Source organism: Pongo abelii, chromosome X (assembly GCF_028885655.2).
Source record: "Pongo abelii isolate AG06213 chromosome X, NHGRI_mPonAbe1-v2.0_pri, whole genome shotgun sequence".
Lineage (NCBI taxonomy): Eukaryota > Metazoa > Chordata > Mammalia > Primates > Hominidae > Pongo > Pongo abelii.
The window spans coordinates 18,615,563-18,639,271 of NC_072008.2; the positions used below are offsets into that span (position 1 = coordinate 18,615,563).

A 23,709-nucleotide genomic window follows, 5' to 3' on the forward strand; every position below is an offset into this window, starting at 1 on the left:
CAGAGTCTTGCTCTGTTGCCCAGGCTGGAGTTTGTTTTTTTTGTTTGTTTTTTTTTTTTTGAGACAGACTTTTGGTCTGTTGCCCAGACTGGAGTGAAGTGTTGTGATCTTGGCTCACTGCAACCTCTGCCTCCTGGGTTCAAGCAATTCTCATGCCTCAGCCTCCTGAGTAGCTGGTATTACAGATGTGCACCACCACACCCAGCTAATTTTTATATTTTTAGTAGAGACAGGGTTTTGCCATGTTGGCCAGGCTGGTCTCAAACTCTTGGCCTCATGTATTCCACCCACCTTGGCCTCCCAAAGTGCTAGGATTGCAAGCGTAAGCCACCACGGCTCGCTGCTATTTTAAATGAAATTGCTCTGTTAATTTCTTTTTTGGATTGTGTCCAGTGTATAGAAATATTATCGATTTTTTTTTTTTTTTTTGAGACAGAGGCTCTGTCACCCAGGCTGGCTGTAGTGCAGTGATGTGATCTCGGCTCACTGCAACCTCTGCCTCCCAGGTTCAAGCCATTCTCCTGGCCCAGTCCCCCGTGCAGCTGGGATTACAGGCGCATGCCACCACACCCAGCTAATTTTTGTATTTTTAGTAGAGACAGAGTTTCACCATGTTGGCCAGGCTGGTTTTGAACTCCAGACCTCAAGTGATCTGCCTGCCTTGGCCTCCCAAAGTGCTGGGATTACAGGCGTGAGCCACCACACCCGGCCCCAGTTTTTTTTTTTATTGTGGTAAAATATATGTAATATAAAATTTGCTGTTTCGACTATTTCTAAGGCCACAGTTTGACATTAATTGTATTCACGGTGTTACGTAACCATCACTACTATGTATTTGCACATTTTTTTCATTACCCCAAACAGGAACTCTCTGCCAATTAAGCAATAACTCTCTAATTCCCCTATCCCCAGTAGTTGTAACTTCCAACCTACTTTCTGTCTCTGTGATTTTCGCCTATTCTAGATATTTTATATAAGTGGAATATTACAGTATTTGTCATTTTGTGTCCGATTTCTTTCACTTAGCATGATGTTTTTAAGGTTCATTCATGTAGAGTATATCAGAACTTCATTCCTTTATATGGCTGAACAATATTGGAACAACATATAACAATATTATATGGTTGAACCTTGAAAACATCATGTTCATTGTATATGTATACAACGAACAAAATGTGGTGTATACGTGTAATTAGACATCATCTATTACCATCGAGTATTCATGCTGTTACCTGTGGGTTTTATAAATGTTCTTTATCAGGTTGAGGAACTTGCCCTCTATTTATAGTCTTCTCATCTGCCATGGATATGATATGTGGGGGGAGAATGTACACCACATTTTGTTTATCCATTTGTTTCTTCGTGGACACTTGAGTTATTTATACCTTTGGTTATTATGAATAATGCTGCTATTAACATTCACATACAAGTATCTGAGTCCTTGTTTTCAATTCTTTTGAATATATACCTAGGAGTAGCATTGTTGGGTCATATGGTAATTACATGTTTAATATTTTGGGGCCTACTGGTTTTTGTGTTTTGATCTTGTATTACGCAACTTTGCTGAATTCGTTTATTAGTTCTAATATTTTTGTGTGTGGATTCTTTAGAATTTTCTCTTTATAAGGTACCATCTGTGAATAGGGGTAGTTTTACTTATCCATTTACAATTTGGACACCTTTTATTTCTTCTACTTGTCAAATTGCTCTGGCTAGAACTTCCAGTGATATGCTGAATAGAAGTGGTGAAAGCGAGCATCTTTGTCTTGTTCCTGATCTTGAGAGGAGGGGTTTTAGTCTATTACCATTGAGTATTCATGATGTTAGCTGTGGGTTTTAAAAATGTCCTTTAACAGGTTGAGGAAGTTGTCCTCTATTTCTAGTCTTCTCATCTGCCATGGATATGATATGTGGGTAAAGGTAGGTGGGCAGTTTAAAATGCACAGTGTTATCACAAAGCAGCTACCTTTTTCACCAAGCCTTCCTCTGGTTGTTGTGAGTTTTTGAATACTTGCAGAGTTGTGGAAAAGTTGATTCTGATACTTTTTGCCAGCTCATTAGTTGTTTTTGTGGAGGGACAGAGTCCTAGATTTCCCAGTTCTGCCATTTTCAGTGCTAACACTCTCCAGATATGTGTTTTGCACATATTTCCTTCCAGTCTGTGGCATGTCTTTTCATTCTTATAATGGTATGTTTACCAGAGCAGAAGTTTTTAATTTTAATGAAATCCTACTTAGCAATTTTGTCTTTCATGGACAGTCCTTTTGGTGTTACAACTGAAACCTCATTGCAAAACTGAAGGTCACCTAGATTTTCTAGGTTATCTTCTGGAAGTTTTATACATTTGCATTTTACATTTAGGTGTATGATCTATTTTGAGTTAGTTTTTCTGAAACTTGTAAGGTCTGTGTCTAGATACTTTCTTTTGCATTTGGACATCTAGCACCATTTGTTGAAAAGATTGTTTTCCCCATTGGATTGCCTGTGCTCCTTTGTCAAAGATCTGCTGATTGTATTTGTGTTGAGTCTATTTTTTGTTTGTTGGTTTGTTTGTTTGTTTTAGAGATGGGGTCTTGCTTTGTCATCCAGGCTGCAATACAGTGATGCAGTCATGGCTTACTACAGCTTCAAACTCCTGGGCTCAAGTAATCCTCCCATCTCAGTCTCCCAAGTGGTTGGGACTATAGGCTCATGCCACCATGCCCGGCTAATTTTTAAATTAATTAATTAATTATTTTTGAGATGGAGTCTCGCTCTGTCACCCAGGCTGGAGTGCAGTGGCGCAATCTTGGCTCACCGCAACCTCCACGTCCTGGGTTCAAGCACGTCCTGGTCTCAGCCTCCTGAGTTGCGAGGACTACAGGTACATGCCACCACGCCTGGTTAATTTTTATATTTTTAGTAGAGATGGGGTTTCAGCATATTGATCATGCTGGTCTTGAATTCCTGACCCCAGGTGATCCACCCACTTCAGCCTCCCAAAGTGCTGGGACTACAGGCGTGAGCCACTGCACCCGGCCTAATTTTTAAATTTTTTGTAGGGACAGGGTCTTGCTATGTTGACCAGGCTGGTTCTTGAGTCTGTTTTTGTGCTTTATTCTGTTCCATTGATGTCTGTGACTATTTTTCACCAATACCATATTGTCTTGATTACTGTAGTTTTGTATTATCTTAAAGGGGGTAGTAGTATCAGTCCTTTCACTTTGTCATTCTTCAGTATTGGGTTGGCTGTTTTGGGCCTTTCAATACAACCTTTGACTTTAGTTTGTCAATATTCACAGAATAGCTTCTAGGGATTTGGATTGGGATTGCATTGAATCTGCAGATCAAGTTGAAAAGAACTGACATCTTAACAATATTGAGTCTTTTTTTTTTTTTTTTTTTGAGATGGAGTCTCACTCTGTTGCCCAGGCTGGAGTGCAATGGTGCGATCTCGGCCCACTGCAACCTCCACCTCCCGGGCTCAAGCGCTTCTCCTGCCTCAGCCTCCCAAGTAGTTGGGATTGCAGGCTCCCACCACCACGCCTGGCTAATTTTTGTATTTTTAGTAGAGACGGGGTTTCGCCATGTTGGTCAGGCTGGTCTCAAACTCCTGACCTCAGATGATCCACCCACCTCGGCCTCCCAAAGTACTGGGATTATAGGCATGAGCCACCGCGCCCGGCCAACAATATTGAGTCTTATAATCTGTGAACACAAAATCTCTCTCCTTTTATTTAGATCATCTTTGATTTTCAACAGCAATGAATAATTTTTCACATACAGATCCTGCAAATATTTTGTTAGGTTTATACCTTAGCACTATTTTTGGGGTGCTAAGATAAATTGTATTGTGTTTTCAATTTCACATTCTAGTTGTTCTTTGCTGGTATACAGGAAAGTAATTGACTTCTGTCTGTTAACTTTGCATCCTGTGACCTTGCTGTAATTGTTTATTAGTTCCAGGTTTTTCTTTTTCTTTTTTTTGTTTTCGTTGATTCTTTGGGATTTTCTACATAGACAGTCATGTCATCTGTGAACAAAACAGTTTTATTTCTTTCTTCCCAATTTGTATATCTTTTCTTTCCTTTTCTTGTCTTATTGTATTTCTTATGACTTCCAGTACAGTGTTGAATATGACTTATGAGGTGGGGCATCCTTCTGATCTTAAGGGGAAGGCATGCAGTTTCTTACTGTTAAGTACTGATAATGTTAGGTTTTTTGTAGATGTTCTTCATCTGAGGAAGTTCCTCTCTATGCCTAGATTGCTGGGAGGTTTGTTTTTTTTTCTTAAATCAGTAATGGAGATTGAGTTTCAAAAAATGCTTTTCTGTATCCATTGATAAGACCATGTGATTTTTCACCTTAGCATGGTGGTGGTGGTATATTACATGGCTTGATTTTGGAATGCTGAAGCAGCCTTTCTTTCTTTCTTTTTTTTTTTTTTTTTGAGATGGAGTTTCACTCTTGTTGCCCAGGCTGGAGTGCAATGGTGTGATCTTGGCTCACCGCAACCTCCGCCTCCTGGGTTCAGGCGATTCTCCTGCCTCAGCCTCCCGAGTAGCTGGGATTACAGGCACCTGCCACCACGCCTGGCTAATTTTGTATTTTTAGTAGAGATGGGGTTTCTCTACGTTGGTCAGGCTGGTCTCGAACTCCCGACCTCAGGTGATCCGCCCGCCTCAGCCTCCCAAAGTGCTGGGATTACAGGCGTGAGCCACTGTGCCCGGCCCTGAAGCAGCCTTTCATACCTGGTGTATAGTTGTTTTCATATATTGGCGGATTTGATTCCCTTAATATTTGTTGTGGATTTTTGCATCTGTATTCATGAGAGGTATTGGTCTGTAGTTTGCCTTTTGAAAAATATATTTAGCTTATTTTGGTATTAGGATGATACTGACCTCATAGAATGAGTTAGGAAGTATTCCCTCTGCTCCTGTTGTCTGGAAGAGATTGTAGATAATTGGTATAATTTCTTAAATGTTTGCTAGAATTCACCAACGAAACCATGTGAGAATGGAGCTTTCTTTTTTGGAATATTAATAATTATTGATCCATTTTCATATATACAGACCTATTCAGATTATTATTTTCTGTGTAAATTTTGGTAATTTGTATGTTTCAAGGAATTGGTCCATTTTATCTAAGTTGTCAAATTTTTAGGCATAGATTTATTTATAATAATCTGTTATTTTCCTTTTAATGTCCATGTGATTTGGTAGTGATGACTCTTCATTCAAATCTGATGTGAATAATTTGCGTTTTTTTTTCTCTTGGTTAATTTGGCTAGAGGTTTATCAGCTTTATTGATTTCAGAGAAGCAGCTTTTGTTTTTACTGTTGATTGTTTTCAGTTCATTGATTTCTACTGTAATTAAAATTTTTTTTTCTTCTCCGTGTTTTAGGTTTAAGTTGCCCTTCTTTCTTTTCTTTCCTAAGGTAAAGCGTAGATTATTGATTTTACGTCTGTTTTCTAATAACGCACTTGATGCTATAAACTTTTCTCTAAGTGCTGCTTTCATAGTACTGCACAAGTTTTGACTTGTATTTTTATTTAGTCCAAAATATTTTAAAATTTCTCTTCAGACTTCTTTGACTCATGTGTTATTTAGTAGTTTGTTGTTTATTCTCTAAACATTTTGAGATTTTCCAGCTATGTTTTTGTTACTGATTTCTATTTTAATTCCGTTGTGGTATGATAGCATACTTAGTATGATAGCTACAAATTTATTAAGGTATATGTTATGGCCCATTTGTGGTCTATCTTGGTGATTGTTCCACGTAAGCTTGAGAAGAATGTGTATTCTGCTGTTACTAAAGTATTATATAAATGTCAAGTAGATCCAGTTGCTTGATGGTATTGTTCAATTCATAGATACCCATACTCATTTTTTTTTTTTTTTGCCTGCTGTATCTATTGGTTACTGAAAGGGGCTGTTAAAGTATCCAACTATAGTAGTGGATTTGTCTATTTCTGTTTGCAGTTATATCAGTATTTTCCTCATGTATTTTGATGCTCTCTGGTTTGGTACATTCATATTAAGGATTGTTATGTCTTCTTGGAGAATTTTGCATTTTGTAATGCTATTCTTTATCCCAGTGATTTTCCTTGTTCTGAAATCTGCTTTGTCTAAAATTTATATAACTACTTCAACTTCCTCTTGATTAGTGTTAACGTGGTATAACTTTCTCCATCCCTTTACTTTTATCCTATCCCTTCCCTCCCTCCCTCCCGCCCTCCCTCCCTCCCTCTCTTTCTCTCTCTCTTTCTTTCTCTTGCTTTGCTTTGCTTTCTATTTATTTATTAATTGTTTTTAGATACAGAGTCTTGCTCTGTTGCCCAGCCTGGAATGCAGTGGCACAATCATGGTTCACTGCAGCCTCCACCTCCTAGGCTCAAGTGATCCTTCTACCTCAACCTTCTGTGTAGCTGGGACTACAGGTGTGCACTGCCATGCCTGGCTAATTTTTTGTATTTTTTGTAGAGACAGGGTTTTGCCATGTTGCCCGGGCTGGCTCAAACTCCTGGGCTCAAGTGATCCTCCCACCTCAGCCTCCCAAAGTGCTGGGATTACAGGCATGAGCCACCACGCCTGGCCCATTTCTTTATATTCGTTTTTTTAAATCTACTCTGATAATTTCTTTTAACTGGTGTATTGAGGCCATTCACAGTTAAAATGATATTAATATAGTTGTATTAATATGAACCATGTTTATAACTGATTTTCTATTTGTTGTACTTACTTTTTTTTTTTTTAAATCCCATCTTTTTCAGCCTTCTGGTTTTAACTGACCATTTTACAGGATTCCATTTTCTCTCCTGTTTTAGTGTCTATTATACTTGTTTTTACTTTTTTTTTTTTTGGTCATTGCCCTAGAGTTTGCAGTGTGCATTTACAACTTATCTAAGTACACTTTCAGATAACTCTATACTGCTTCTTGAGGAGTGTAGGTAACTTTTACTAGAATTTTTGAACTCCTCCCTCCAGTCCCTTATAACGTTACTATTATTCATATTGCTTATCCATATGCTATACTCAGTCAATAATAGTTACTGTTATTATTTTGAACAGTTATCAATTCAGAATAGGAAAAATAGATTTTATCTTAACTTTATTTATTCCTTCTCCAATGCTCTTTTCTTTCTGTAGATCCCAGTTTCTTACCTATATAATTTTGCCTTCTCTCTGAAGAACTTTTTAAAGCATTTTTAAAGGGCAGGTCTACTGGTGACAAATTCACTCAGCATTTGTTTATCTGAGAAACTCTCCTTCAGTTTTGAAGGATCATTTCACTGAGTAACTTTGAGGTAGAGTTTTTTTTTTTCTTTCAACATTTTATAAATATTTCACTCTACTTTCTTACTTGCATGGTTTCTGACAGGACATCAGAGGTAATTCTTACCCTTGTTCTCTATAGGTAAGGTGTTTTTTTTCCTCTGGTTTCTTTCACAATTTTCTCCTTGTGTTTAGTTTTGTGTAGTTTGAATATGATGTACTTAGGTGTAGATCTTTTGGTATTTATTCTGCTTGGTGTTCTCTGAGTTTCCTGGATATGCAGTTTGGCACCCTTAATTTTGAAAGATTCTTTGCCATTATTCTTTCAAATATTTCTTCTCCCTTGTCTCACTTTTCTCTTCGTATTCCAATTACATATGTTACACCTTTTGTAATTTTCCCATAATTCTTGGATGTTCTGTTCTGCTTTTTAAAATTCTTTTTTTTGCCGGGCACGGTGGCTCACGCCTGTAATCCCAGCACTTTGGGAGGCTGAGGCGGGCGGATCACAAGGTCAAAAGATTGAGACCATCCTGGCCAACGTGGTGAAACCCCGTCTCTACTAAAAATACAAAAAAAAAGTTAGCCGGGCGTGGTGGCGCACGCCTGTAATCCCAGCTACTCAGGAGGCTGAGGCAGGAGGAATTGCTTGAACCTGGGAGGCGACAGAGGTTGCAGTGAGCCAAGATCACACCACTGCACTCCAGCCTTGGTGACAGTGTGAGACTCCATCTCAAAAAAAAAGAAAAAAAATTTTTTTTTCCTCTTTCCATTTTAGTTTTGGAAGTTTCTACTGACATATCTTATAGCCTAGTGATTTTTTCCTCAGCTGTGTCCAGTTTACTGTCGAGTCCATTAAAAGCATTCTTCATTTTTGTTACAGTGATTTTGATTTCTAGCATTTTCTTTTAATTCTTCCTTAGATTTATGTATGCTTACATTACCCATCTGTTCTTGCATGCTGTCTACTTTTCCTATTAGAGCCCTTAACATATTAATCAAAGTTATTTTAAATTCCCTATCTGATAATCCCCAAGTCTGTGCCATATCTGAGTCTGGTTCTGATGCTTACTTTGTCTCTTTAGTCTATGCTTTTTCTTGCTTTTTGGCCTGCCTTGTAATTTTTTTTTAAAGCTGGATATGATATATTAGGCAATAGGAACTGAATAAATAGGTCTTTAGTGTAAGGTTTTATGTTAATCTGTCTAGAAGCTAGGTCATGTTTAATGATGTAGGTATAGATGCCAGAGGCTTCAGTTTCCTCTAGTGTCTTTGTTATTTTATTTTTCGTAGCCTATTGTCTGTGGGTTCTCCTAAGAACTCCTTTATAAATAGTGAGTCTGTGTCTTGCAACTCTTTCAATTGTAATTCTCTGTTAATGTACTGGAGCTCTGTTGACATGATGGGAAGAGTGTGGCGAAGGGAAGAAAGTGTTCAAGTGTTCTATAATCTCATTCTTTTGTAAGACCTGAGTCTTTGGCTACAACCTTCAGAAGTGTTTCCAGCCACCCTCTCCCCTCTTCTTCTGTTAGATGAAACAAGAAGGCTAGAGGGACTGTCTTTGGCTGACTTCCTTTCTCCCTGGACACCAAGGCTCCGGTAAATTTTCTCTTGGGCTGTTCACCTTTGTTATGAAAAACATTCTGGCCTTATTTCAAAATGGTTACTTTCTTCCTCTCCCTACCTAAAAGAAGAGGAGATTTTTATTAGATCTTACCCCTGGGTGTATTTCAAATTACTTTTCCTTGCATCTTACACAAAAGGGGAGGAGTTTTTTCTTGGGTCTTCATAGTCAGAATCTGGTGAGATTTCCTGGAGGTAAAACTGCAAGAACTTAGAGGGCCTCCTAAGATTTAGTCCCCAGGAGTTCTCATTCACAAGCTAGTCTCAGTTAGCCTTTGTCAAAATTATCATTTAAGTTTTCTTACTAGTGTATGATTCCAGTGCCTTCTGCTCCAGGTAAGCTGATCTTGGATGTGATTCTTTGTATTTGCCTGTTTCTCAAGATTTCAGGAGATTGGTTTACCCTCTGACCTCAATTCCATAAATCCAAGAAAAGTTGCTGATTTTCAATTTGTTAGGGTTTTTTCTTAATGTAAGGACAGGAGTGATGGTATCCAAGCACTGTATGGGTTGATGCTGAAACTGGAAGTCCTGTTTACATTTTAAAATTGGAAATATCTTGTCTAGTTTATAACTAATGTTCAGCAAGAGGTTTTTTAACTTTCCTGTGAACCATTTTCTTAGCTGAAGTGACTCATTCCCAATTATTTTCATCCCTTTGAATTTCAAATCTCTGTATTTTCATATGCTTAGTAAGAACTTTTTCAGAACAAAATACTTGGAAAACTTAAGAACTTTATGTAGTTCTTGCAAATGGCTACTAACTTTACCCTGAAGAAACTAGAATTATTACACATTTTGATTTCCTTTTCTCCCCTACAGCATTGTTTGTTTTTTTTTTTTTAACCTTCTGTAAACCATGCTCAAGTAGTTCTAGGGATTATTTTCTTCACTTATTTCACCCCACTTATTTTTGAAGAAGAACTCAGTTTTCTAAGGCACTTTGAAATCTCTAGAGACTAAGCACGGCTTAAATTTGAAAAACTAATGAGAATAAATGTGGAACTCTTATGCTGCCAGTGGTTTATTTTCAATTAACGTTGAAGAATGTAGTAATTATAAACTATAGTTCGTGGTGACTTTAGCTTAATAGGATTAGTTTGAGAATCTGTGTGGTAGAGGACAATTTGGCTAAAATGTGTTATTTAAGCAACCGAGAAAGTAGTGTGTGTGTACTTTAAAGCCTTATAATTTGATTACTGGCTACAAATTTGCATTTTGGTAGGCTTCAGTTCTTATCCTTGGATAACAGTCGTAACTAACCTCAGTCATTTGAGACACTATAAATTTCGTTAACCTTGCTTCTTTTTTAGGGTTTATTTTAAGTTTTATTTTTCTCACTGAATGTACTGTGAGAAACAGCCATTAAACCAAGAAACAAATTAGCAGTATATTTAAAGATCGCTTATTAGTTAGCAGATTAATGTGTTTAATAAATATTTTCCTCTTTTCTCATTTGATTAAAATGAATATTTGTCTTTGAGAATTAAATATATTTTTAAAAGAATTAAAATGTTAAATAGAATGTAATTTTTTTTGTTTTTCTCTATAAATGTAATTTTAATATACTAAATAAAATTTGTTTTAAAATGATTTGCTGTAGTGAAAGGATTTGGTTGAAAATAATTAATTTTTGCTATGTAATAATCAATTAGCTGTGGCTCATTTTACGATAAGATCTATTTGTGTAGCATGCTCTGAATTAGAGACAGAAACCTTTTACTATGCTTTTGCTTAGAGACCTTTATTATAAAGAAGTAAGGGCCGTAGAGTGGAAATGGATAAAGACTAGCAGGTCTTCAGGAGTGGCATGCTTATGAGTTATGCACCATGCCAGGTTCCACCACCCTCAGCAGATTATTGGGTGGTATCAATGTTGCGCCTCCCGAAATGTTTTTTTAAGAACTCTTCATGTATTATAACAGTACCCTAGAAGAAACCCACAAGAATGAACACAATGTATAGTAATATGGTCTTAACAAAATAGCTTCCATGTGCTAACAATTCAACTGAAGATAGATGGTCTGCGTTCAATAAATACATATTTAAGTTGGGACCCCTGTTGTCAGGGACTTGACCTCCAGTTCCCAGATAACGAGGGATCAGCAGCTCATTTTTTGTCCTGATCTTACTACTTCATGCTAACTGGGCTGGCAGCTACCCTTGGAAAATGCCACTTCATTCACTAAAGCTTCAGTACCACAGCGCCAGGATTGATTGCCTGTTCCTCTCTCCAGAGATTCTCAGGACCAGCCCCATCATTCTTGACATCCCTTACTTTTTGTCACCACCAAAACTCACTGGCCATCTGTTAGCACAGAATACCCATCCTTGTGCTGCTCTGTAGGTTCCTCAGTCTGATCCAGTTTCCTCCAACCCTCCCACTGGCCCCTAGAGCTCTTGAATAATTTCTCCCATGGCCTCAGTCTTGCCCCAGCATCACAGTGTAATCTCACTTTCTGTCACTGGTTCTCTGCTGCTGCCAAATGGATGCCTGAGGGTAGCCCCTGCTCTGGCATCAGTCTCAGGCTGTGCTGTTTCTTCCTTTGCCTACTACCTGGTAACCTCACTGCCTGCGTTTTAGTTCCTTGAATACGGTGAGGTCTTCACTCTTAAAAATCTTTGCACAGGCTGCTTCCTTCATCTGCAGCAATTTTCTCACTGTTTTGGCCTGGCCAACCCTATCCAGTCTGATCTGGGTGTCTTCGAGTTGTCCTCTGCTGGGGCCTCCTATTTGTTTTCTTCTTGGCACTTAATTAAATTTGAAGTTGTATATTCACTTGCTCACTGAGCCTTTTTTCTGGATTCTATGATATATATTTTTCCTCACATTTCTGAAATTGTGATGTATCTTACACTGGATTTCTTGATTCCTTTCTGAATGGTAGGTAAAATAATGGTTTATCTTACAATTGTCTTACATTTAATAAAATACTGCACTTTTAATTATTGTTTCCCCCGGTTGATTGTGAGTTCTGCACGTATAGGAATTCCATTTTACTCACCAATGAACCAGTGCCTAGCACAGTACCTGGCACCTAGGAGGCTCTAAATAAATAGTAGTTGAATGAATATCATTATCTATTTGGGAGATTTTGGCCCTAATTTTCTCAAGATGAATTAGTGTGTAAGTATGAATTGTTAATTCAGTTTCTGTTGTTGAATCATTGTTTTCGAGATTCCTTTATTCTGGAATTGAAAGAGACCTTTAGATTTGTCTATTTTGTTCCTCCATCTATGTAACTTGCCCTATTATAGGTATATGTACATCCTTGTTTAGAAGTACTTACTCACCTTGCATGAAAATGAATTCACATAAACTTCTACCTGGTGTGAGCAATTTTCTTTCATTAGGGAGAAGGAACGAGGAAGGTACCGAACAGCAGGAGACTTTTGAACTTGAGACAGTTTTGGCTGCTTGAACTTAACTTTTTTCATTTTACTTAGTCCCCCAATGAGTGTAATCATTTGGCATGCCTACTTCACTTTTTTTAAGTGAACTAACAGTGAACAGGCAACATGGGTGACTGGAGTGCCTCAGGTACCTCCTAGAGAAGGTTCAAGCTTAGTCCCCAGCTGGAGGTAAGGTGTGGCTCTCAGTCCTTTTCATTTCCCCAATCCTGCTCCTGAGTACTGCAGTTGAGTCAGCCTGGGATGATGAGCAGTTTGCCTTTCATTGAACACTCAACAGCCTGGTTGTGAAAATGTCTGCTATGACCAGTCTTTGCCAATCTCCCATGTATGCTTCTGGGTTCTGCAGATAATACTTGTGTCTCTGCCCCCACTCTTGTACCTGACACACGTGTTCTACGTGATGTGAAAAGAAGAGAAGTTGAACAGGCAATTGGGAGAACTGGAAGTTGCCCAAATTGATGATGTCAGTGTGGAGATGCACTTGCAGGGAATTGAAATAAAGAAGTTCAAGTGTGGCCTTGAGAAACATGGAAGGGTGAAAATCCCAGGGAGCTTGCTGCAAACATGTACCATTGGTGTCATCTTCAGGCCTCTGTTTGAGGTGGCCTTCCTGATGATCCCGTGGTCTGTCTATGGATTCAGCCTAAGTGTGGTTTACACTTGCAAACGAGATCTTTCCCCACATTAAGTGGACTGCTTACTCTCTCGCCCCCAGAGATAAGCACCTTCATTATCTTCATGCTGGTGGTGTCCTTGGTGTCTCTTGCCTTGAACATCATTGCGTTATTCAGTGTCTCATTTAAGAGCATTTAAGGATCATGTGAAGGATCAGGAGATTGATACACCTGGCCTGCAGAGTCCCTCCAATGGCTCCATATCAACTCTTCCTCTCTCCACCATGTCCTCTCCTGGGGACAAGCTAGTTCCTGGAGAAAGAAACAATTCCTCTTGCTGTAGGCACAACAAGGAAGTGAGCAAAAACCCTTCTAGTTACAGTGCATAGCAAGATTGAATGGAGCAGGCAGGAAGTACCACCTCTGACTCCCAGTCTTTTGATTTCCCTGCTGATAAACAGAATTCTTAAACAAAAACAAAAACCTAGCTACTGGGCACTAGCCATGGTAGGCCAGCAGCCATCCTGCAGAGCCAGTAGTCATGCCAGCAGCAGCCTGATGACCTAGAGATCAAGATGCATACTTGGAAGCATTATGATTCTGCTTGATTGTTTAAGAGAAGGAAGGCGCAGTAGAAAGCGCACCTTTGCCCCAGTGGAGGTGGTACTCAAAAACCTCAGTCGTGAGACTTAGCAGACACAAAGACATTAGACTACCAGGGTTCCTGTACAATGAGAAATGCTAATTTGCTTAATATTTGATAGTAAACTGCTGTCATTTTTAGCTTTATTGCATGCAATGTAGACCTAGTTCATCATATTACAAGTTCTAGAGAGTATTCTTTATTCAATACAGGTTTTTTTTTTTTTTTTTTTTGGAGACAGAGTCTCACTCTGTTGCCCAGGCTGGAGTGCAGTGGCGTGATTTCCGCTTACTGCAACTTCTCCCTCCCGGTTCAAGTGATTGTCCTGCCTCAGCCTCCTGAGTGGCTGGGATTATAGACGTGCGCCACCACCCCTGGCTAATTTTTGTATTTTTAGTAGAGACGGGGTTTCACCGTGCTGGCCAGGCTGGTCTCGAACTTTTGACCTCAGGTAATCTGCCTGCCTCAGCCTCCCAAAGTACTGGGATTGCAGGCGTGAGCCACTGTGCCTGGCCTCAATAAAGTTTTAAGAAAGCAACCTGTGTGTCTCCCTCCTGAGAGCTTCTGGCTGCACCGATCTTTCTTAGACTTTTAAACTCTTCATTGGCACATCTTCATTTAAGCAAAATAGGCTAGAATCAGAATTTTAGAAATGAAATTGCAGTGACTACATTACAGAAAGTTTTAGTATTAACATTTTTAATTTATGTAGCAGGATCACACATATGCCCATTACTTTCAAATGTGCAAAAAATGTAGCTTTTTTTTTTTTCTTTTAACTGTTCTACTTTTCATCAGAAGCTTCTTCCCACCCCAGGGCGCTGGAGGGAAGAAGACACAGGCAACTTAGACATTAAACCTGCCCATCCAGCATCTTGCTGTGACAGTTTAAACAGTCTCATTTGGAAAACTCAGTCTGTTGGCTAAATTTCTTTCTCATAAACCCTTTTACGAGCATGAGGAATAATGACAGTTATTTACTGATGAAATGTGTGTCCCTATTGGATACTACAAAACTCCTGAAACTTTTGAATCAGATTGGACACTGCTGTCCTCACTTCCTGTTTCACATTCATTTTCACATATATCTTGCTTTTTTTCCCTTAAACTTTTAATCTTGAGATAATTATAGTTCACATGTAGTTGTAAGAAATAATAGATTCCTTATATCCTTTGACCAGTTTTTCCCATTAGTAACATCTTGCATAATTACAGTATAGTATCGTAACTAGAAAATGGACATTGATGTATTTCCATTGACCTTATTCAGATTTCACCAATTTTATCTGCACTCCTGTGTGTGTATGTTTAGTTATATGTAATTGCATCACTTGTGTAGATTCACATGTCCACCGCAGTCAAGCTACATAACGGTTTTATCACAGGGATCCCTTGTGCTGCCTTTTTATAGCCACAGCCACACTCTTGCCTTCCCCTCTTTCTAACCCCTGGCAACCACTAATCTGTACTTCATCTCTATAATTTTGTCATTTCAAGAATGCTATTTTAGTGGAATGATACAATATTTAACCCTTTGAGACTAGCTTTATTCACTCAGCACAACTCCCTTGAGATTCACCCAAGTTTTTGTGTGAAGTAATAGTTTGCTCTTTTTTAGTATGCTATAGTATAGAGGTACCAGAGTTTGTTTACCTTTTGAAGGATCTTTAGATTGTTTCCAGTTTTCATTTCCCCGTGTTAGGTGCTCAAGAGTGCAGTTGCTGGGTTGTATGGTATGTGAATGTAATGCTTTGTAAGAAACTGGTGTATACTTTTCCAGAGTGGCTGTACAGTTTTACCTTCCCATCAGCAGTGTGTGAGGAATCTAGTTTCTTCACATGCTTACCGGCATTTTGTATTATCACTATTATTATTTTTATGTTAGCCATTCTAATAGTTGTGTAGGTGATCTCATTGTAGTTTAAATTTGTATTTCTCTAATGGCTAAAAATGTTGAACACCTTTCCTGTGCTTATTTGGCATCTGTGTATTTTCTTCAGTGAAGTACCCGTGCCATTTTTCCAATTTTGAATTGTATTGTTTTATTATTGTTGAGTTTAAGTTCTTTATATATTCTGGATTTAAATCTTTTGTTCTATATGTTTGAAAATATTTTCTCCCAGATTATAGCTTGCTTTTTCATTCTCTTAACAATGTCTTTCATGGACCAAAAATTTTAATTTTGTTAAGGTCATTTATCAATTTTTTTTTTTTCCTATGGACTGTGCTTTTGGTGTCAAATCTGAGAACTCTGCCTGGCCCTACATCCTAAAGATTTTCTCCTTTGGTTATTTCTAAAAGTTTTATAAGCTTACATTTTACATTTAAGTCCGTGATCTATTTTGTCAATTTTTGTGCAAGGTGTGAGATAAAGGCCAAAGTTCTTTTTTCTTCTCCCTTATGGATGTCTGGTTGCTCCAGCACCATTCATTAAAAAGTCTATTCTCCCTCCATTGAGTTCCTTTTGCAGCGAAAAATCAGTTGGGCAGATTTGTGCATCTCTAATTCTGGATTCTCTGTCCCTCTTCTAATTTCTAGACGAGACTGTATAAGATTGCTGTTAATTCTTCCTTAAGTGTTAAAATTCTCCAGCAAACCTATTTGAGCTTGCAGATTTCTTTTATTGGAAACTTGATAATTATAATTACATATTCAATTTCTTTAATAATTACATGACTCTTAAAGTTGTTTATTTCATCTTGGTTAACTTTTGGTAGTTTGATTTTCAAGGAAATTGGTCCATTTCTTCTAAGTTGTCAAATGCAAGAGTGTAAAGTTTGTAGTGTTGCTTTATTTCTTTTTAATGACTGCAGGATCTGTAGAGATCTTCCTTGTTTTGTTCCTGATACTGATGATTTTTGTCTTCTTTCTTTTTGTCTTTACCAGTCTTGCTAGAAGTTTATCAATATTAATTGTTCTTTTTGTGGAATCAGCCTTTTGCTTCATTGATTTTCTGTTTTCAATTTCATTTATTTCTGCTTTTATCATGATTATTTCCTTCTTGCTTTGGGTTTATTTTCTTTTTCTAGTCTTGAGGGAAGAATTTATCTTACTGATTTGTAACCTTCCCTCTTTTTAAAAAATGTATACATTGAATACTATAAATTTCCCTCTCAATACTGCTTAAGCTGCATCCCACATATTTTGATATATGTTGTATTTTCATTTTCATCAAGTTCTATGAAATTAGAATTTCCTTTGAGACTACTTCTTTGACCCATGGATTATTTAGAAATGTTAGGTTTCATTTCTAACTATTTGGAGATTTTCCTGTTTTCTTTCCCTTACTGATATTTAATCAGATTCCATTGTGGTCAGAGAAAATACTCTGTATGATTTCAGTTCTTTAAAATTTGTTAAGGTTTGTTTTGTGACCCAAGATGTGTTCTGTCTTGGTGAATATTTTATGGGCTCTTGAAAGAAACATGTATTCTGCTGCTGTTGGGTATAGTATTTTATATATGACAATGAGACCCTGTTGGTTTCATTTCTTATTTTTTTTGTCTTCAGGAAGTTTTAGGATTCCATCTTTTTTATACAGTTTATTAGTATATCAGTTTGTATTGTGTTCTTAGTTACTGATCTAGGTATTAAAATATACATTTGTATTTACCACAATCTATTATCAGTGTTTTACCACTCAAGTGAAGTGTAGAAATCTTACTCTCCTTTAGACCCTTTTGCCCTCCCCACTTAAAAAATATATATGTCTTAAGTATTTCTTCTATGTACATCGAGCACCACATCAGATGATGTTATAATTTATAATTTTTGTCTCAACCATCAAATCTGATTTATGAAACTCATGAGTGAAAGGATAGTCTTATATTCCCCACCTTTTATTTTTGTAGCCTGTTCTAATATTTTTTTCTTTAATTCCAAGCTTCTTTGGTTATCTTTTACTTTCTTTGTTGTTGTTGTTGTTGTTTGGGACAGGGTCTCATTTTGTCACCCAGGCTGGAGGGTCACCCAGTGGTGCAATCACAGCTCACTGTAGCCTTGTGACCTCCCGGGCTCAAGTGATTCTCCTACCTCAGCCTCCTGAGTAGCTGGGACCACAGGTGTGCACCACCACACCTGACTAATTTTTGTGTTTTTAGTATAGATAGGGTTTTGCCATGTTGCCCAGGCTGGTCTCCAATTCCTGGGCTCAAGCAGTCCACCTGCATTGGCCTCCCAAAGTGCTGGGATTACAGGTGTGAACCACCACGCCTGGCTGGTTATCTTTTACTTCCTATTTAGAAAACTACCTTTAACCATTCTTTAAGGGTAAGTTTGCTAGCTGCTTCTCTTTGTTTTCGTTCATCTGAGAATGTCTTTATTTCTCTTTCATTCCTGAATGGTATTTTTGCTTGATACAGGATTTCTGATTGTCAGTTCTTTTCTTTTTTCTTTTCTTTTCTTTTCTTTCCCCTTCCCTTCTTTTTTTTTTTTTTTTTTTTTTGAGACAGAGTCTTGCTCTGTCTCCAGGCTGGAGTGCAGTGGCGTGATCTCGGCTCACTGCAACCTCTGCCTCCCAGGTTAAAGCGATTTTCCTGCCTCAGCCTCCCGAGTAGCTGGGACTACAGGCGAGCACCACCACGCCCAGCTAATTTTTGTAATTTTTAGTATAGACGGGGTTTCACCATGTTGGCCAGGATGGTCTCGATCTCTTGACCTCGTGATCCGCCCACCTTGGCCTTCCAAAGTGCTGGGATTACAGGCGTGAGCTACCACGCCCGGCCGACAGTTCTTTTATTTAGTGCTTGAAAATTGTGCTGTTTCCTTTTAGCCTCTGTGGTTACTGATGAGAATACACTGTCATTCAAATTGTTTTTCTCCTATAGGTAAGGTGCTGTTTTTTTTGTTTTTTAGTTTTCAAAAGTTTCACTATGATGTGTCTTGGCTGGAATTACTTTGGGTTTATCTTGTTTGGAGTTTGCTTAGCTCCATGAATCTGCAGGTTATGTCTTTTGCTAAATTTGGAACTTTTCCATTGTGATTTCTTTGAATGTATTTTCAGCTCTACTCTGTTTGTCCCATCCTTCTGAACCTCCAGTGACATGAATATTAGGTCTTTTATTATAGTGCCACATGTCTCTGAGTCTCTGTTCATTTTTCCCCCATCTATTTCTTTTCTGTTGTTAAGATTGGATTATTTCTATTCTGTCTCTAAGTTCACAGATTCTTTCCTCTGTTTTCTCCATTCTGTTGTTTAGTCCATTCACTGAGTTTTAAATTTCAGTTATTTGCTTTATTTTTCAATTCATAAAGTTTTTATTTGTTGTTGTTCGTTTTTGTTTTTTTGAGACAGGGTGTCACTCTATCACCCAGGCTGGAGTGCAGTTGCACAATCATTGCTCACTGCAGCCTTCACCTCCCTAGGCTCAGGTGATCCTCCACCTCAGCCTCCCAAGTAGTTGAGACCACAGACGCGCCCAGCTAATTTTTGTTTATTTTGTAGAGACAGGTTTCACCATGTTGCCCAGGCTTGTTTCCAACTCCTGGACTTAAGCAGTCCTCCTGTCTTGGCTTCCCAAAGTACTGGGATAACAGGTGTGAACCACCATGCCTGGCCTAAAGTTTTTTTTTGTATCTTCTATTAATTTGTTGAGAGTTCCTATATTTTCTTATTTGGTTCAAGTATGCTTGTAATTACTCTAAAGTATTTGTATGATGGCAGCTTGGAAATTTTTTCTGTGATGATTCTGACATCTCTACAATCTTTGTTGGCACCTGTTAGTCTTTTTTGCATGTTGAGATTTCCCTACTTTTTAGTATGATGAATAATTTTCTACTGAAACCTGGACATTTTGGATGTTATGTCATTAGACTCTGGATCTTATTTAATCTCCTGTTTTTCTTGGCCTTCTCTTACACCCCTTCTGGAAAGGAAGGGAATGGAAGTTGAGTTTTCTAATTCCACCTCCATTGACACCCACTGAGAGGGGCTCCTTGCTGCTGCTTTGTTGGGTGGGAATTCCAGCTCCCTAGGCCTTTGCTGACCACTGTGGCTGGAGGGCCAGGAGTATCTTGTTACCGCTCCCCACGATGGCCTCCACTGACACCAGCCTGGCAGGGGACTAGACATGTTCTTTTCGCAGCATTTGCTGGTATGGGTAGGGCCCCAGTTTTCACTGTTTTGTGGGTGGGGTAGAGTAGTTATTGTCTAAAGTCTTTTGTCCTGCTAGGCTGTTCTTTTCCTGGTCCTTTAGCTGGAGAAGAGAAGGCTTTTGTTGGGGCTCTTTTTTGTCTGTGCCCATGGGCTCTTCTGGGTTCTTTGCTGAAGTATTTTTATTAGGGTTGCTTTAAAATCTCTGTCAGATAATTCCAGCATCTGCTTCATCTCAATGTTAATGTCTCTTAATTGTCTTCTTTCATTCATTCAGATTGTGATTTTCATGGTTCCTAATATGATGGTTTTTTTTTTTTTTTTTTTTTTTTGTATCCTGGTCATTTTGGATATTGCAAGACTCTGGATCCTATTTAATGTGTGTTTTAGCAGGTAGCCACCTAGTTGAGGTATAGGATAAGGGCAAATGTGTATATTCAATTTCCCTCTCGGTCCCATTGATACCACCTCTGCAAAAGCTCCACTTTTACTCACACTGCCTCATTGCAGATGGGTGAGGTGGATGTTCAGCTCCTCATTTGGCCCCACTAACACCTCCCCAGTGAAATCGGATCTCAGATTTGCACCTGCCTTATTGCCTCTGCTACATCTTGCAGACGCTACCCTGGCCAGGGAGTCAGAGGTGCTACGGCCTGATGGGCAATGAAAGATTAGCTCCTTGGTCAGCCTCACTGATCTCATCAGGCAGGGAACTGTAACAGTGCCGCCTGCTTTCTCGGGATGTGTATGTGTAAAAGAGTGTTTTCCCACTTGGCCCTGCCGAAACCTCAGTGGGGTGGTGCTGCAGTTTTTCCATTGCTGCAGTTTTTCCATTTTCTTTTTGGCAGTACCCTCCCTGTTGCCTGGAATAGGGAGGGTATTGCCAAAAAGATTTTCAGTTGTTAGCCTACCCTTTTCCTGGTCTTTTGGCTGAAAGAACAGGCTTTTCTTAGAGCTATTTTTTTTTTTTATTTGTCTATCAGTGGTTCCAGGTTGAAGGCTTTTGAAGCACCTTATTGGGCATATATGGGAGACAATAAGGAAACCCAGGAACTTGCCTCTCAAGTGCCGAAGTCCCTATGCAGTGTGCCATCTTCTTTCCATCTTGGCTTCCTATGCACGTTTGTGTGTCACGGTCAAGGATTTTTAGTCTTAAGGAAGAGGACCTGGAAGGAGTGGGGCTGCTCCATCTTGACCAGAATGAGAAGTCTGTGTGTGCATGTGTTTAATATATAATGAAAATTCTAAAATCTGTTGACACCGTTTTGTATAATAGTAACATATTTTAATATTTAAAGAATAAACTTAATAATTTATTCTTCAAATATACTATGTATCAGGCACAGTGATTGACCCTTGGGTCTGCAGATAGGACTGAGACATAATCCTTACTTTCAAATAGCTGATAGTTTTGTAGAGTTCAAAGACCTGTGGAATCAATTTTAATTTGCCCCATTATACTCAGATGGAAACCACTCACAATTCTTTTAGAAATAAAAACGGAATCTAGCTTCATACTACCTGGCTGGTAGTATTGTGGGAGTTTCCTCCCCTCTCATTGGTTGAGATAAGCCTCCTTTGGTTTATGAGGTACTAGGCAAATGAGGAAGGGGTCTAGTGCTTACTCTGGCTACAATTAAACCCTTTGCCAGGAGCTGCCATCCAGTGGGTAGTGCTTCCCTGGCCCCAACTCTCCAGGCTATATGGTGCTTAGTGATCAGACGGGTGGAATCTCCGCAAGTACCACAACTGTCAGAAGTCCTGAGCACGCCTCTGTGCCTCATGCAGAAGCTGTGGTCCCATGATCCTCCCACTCCTGGAGGAACCTTAGCTCTATTGGATGGGAAGTTCAGCTCTACTGCCTTTGTGAGTCTGGGCTTTATAATCATAAGGACTGTTAGTTCTCTCCATGGGCAGGAGAAACTAGATCTCAGGGATACAACTCCATGATCTCTGAGTTCCTTTGGAAATTTGGTTTTGATGATTTGGGAATGCCCAAAAGTAGAACATTTCTGAACTTTTTCCTTGATGGTAGTGGGTGATAATGGTGATACTGTTTTTTTAACTCATGTGTGTTCTAAGCATTTTACTTGTATCTTCTCATTTAATCCTAATAGCAACCTCAGGAATAAGTTATATTATTATATCCGATTTTCTCCGGAGGAAATTGAGGCACAGAGAAGTTAAAGAACTTCTCTAAGGCCACTCAGGTAGTAGGTGGTAGAGCCAGGATTCAAATGCAGGCAGTCTAGCTCAGAGCTGAAGTTCTTCTTACCCTTCTTTCAGCGACATGACAACCTTTGAGTTTTACTTTGCTTTTCTATTATTTGCTTGAAATTAAGATTGATGTATCTAAAATAAGTGTTCTAGGCTTCTAAAAAGTGTCACACAATTAAATGTTACTAAAGTATGTTTCTAATTAGAAAAGTTTTTGTTTTCTTTCTTATTAAACCACATAGATTTGGCAACAAGAGTGTAAAAAATAACCAGTAATAGGTTACATTTACAACTGTTTGGAGTATAGTCCTTTAATAATCAGATTTTTTGGTTCGTTTCTGTAAGTAGGAAACAATGATTTTGTTAGAAATCTCTGTTTTTGGCCAAGTGCAGTGGCTCACACCTGTAATCCCAGCACTGTGGGAGGCCAAGGCGGGAGGATTGCTTGAGCCTATGAGTTAGAGACCAGCCTGGTCAACATAGGGAGACCCTGTCTCTACAAACAGTACAAAAATTAGCCTTGTGTGGTGGCACACAGATAGTAGCCTGTAGTCCCAGCTACTCAGAGGATGAGGTGGGAGGATCACCTGAGCCTGGGGATGTCGAGGCCGCAGTGAGCCATGATCGAGCCACTGCACTCCCGCCTGGGTGACAGAGTGCAAATCTGTCTCAAATAATAATAAAGAAAAACAAAAGGAAATCTCTGCTTTTTTGTTTGGTTGCTTAGGGCTCAATAAAAAATTTAACCAGATTATTTCTGATTATGTATGTCTATTATATATCATATTTTGTTATACATTTGTGATCATTTCTATTGTTTTTACATGTCTTTGTTTTTAAATACAGGTAGTAGAATAACTAGAAGGATGTGACTCACAAGTCATTATGTAAATATTATCCATGCCAGTACATTTAAATTCTGTAGGGACTTAATTGTAAAGCAGTTATAATATAGCCGTGTTCCTCCGTTGAGAAAAGATTCATACTGCCCTTTACCTTGCTTTTTCAGTGAAAATGTTTAAGTTTTTTCATTCATTTGAAATGTAGAATCAAAGTTTCATTTACATGCATATTCTGTGTACTTGGTACTATAATCTTACAGTTTGTTCTATTCTTTGTAAACACAGAATGTGAATATAAATTTTCTGCCATGTTTTGTTAGGAATAATGTATTTCTCCATTAATTTGCATGTTTTCATACCATTGGCTCTTAAATTTCCATGAACACTAGCCACAATGTGATTTATCTGAGGCAGATTTTTTTTTCAAATTCATATTGATTTATCTTCCATGCCACTTGAATATATTTTGTTGATATAATAAGATTCTTTGTTAGTTCTAGCTCAAGAGAAACCACAGGAGTGAGCTTTAAAACTTCAGATTAGTTCATTAAATAGACATTTGGTAACACACCTACTCTAGTGAGTCCTGTTGGTTGTTTGGGATAAAGGGTGAGAAGGGCATGATCAGTGATTACAGAGTGACCACACTCCAGAAGGAAAAGGCTTATTATGGTGGCACAGAAATTGGGGTGTACTCTCTGCCCTGGAGGTGTTCATAGCTGTCAGAGCATGAAAATGTAAAAAAAACAGGTTATCCGTTTGAAAACTCAGGTGGTTGGTTCTTTTAACAAGATAATATTTGTTTTTACTTTCTGCCATGTTTAAGTTACATATCTTCTACTTCTTTTTTTTTTTTTTTTTTGAAACAGAGTTTCCCTCTTGTCGCCTAGGGTGGAGTGCAATGGTGCAATCTCTGCTCACTGCAATCTCCGCCTCCCGGGTTCAAATGATTCTTCTGTCTCAGCCTCCCTAGTAGCTGGGATTACAGGCGCCTGCCACCACGCCTGGCT

General features: G+C 38.6%; 1 protein-coding gene and 1 pseudogene across 4 annotated transcripts in view; both read left to right on the plus strand.

Moving 5' to 3' along the window:
* CDKL5 (cyclin dependent kinase like 5) overlaps positions 1-23,709 on the plus strand; it is a 227,453-nt gene that overhangs the window by 96,305 nt on the left and 107,439 nt on the right. The window lies entirely within an intron of this gene.
* Positions 10,481-13,514, plus strand: LOC129052898 (gap junction alpha-1 protein-like; annotated as a pseudogene).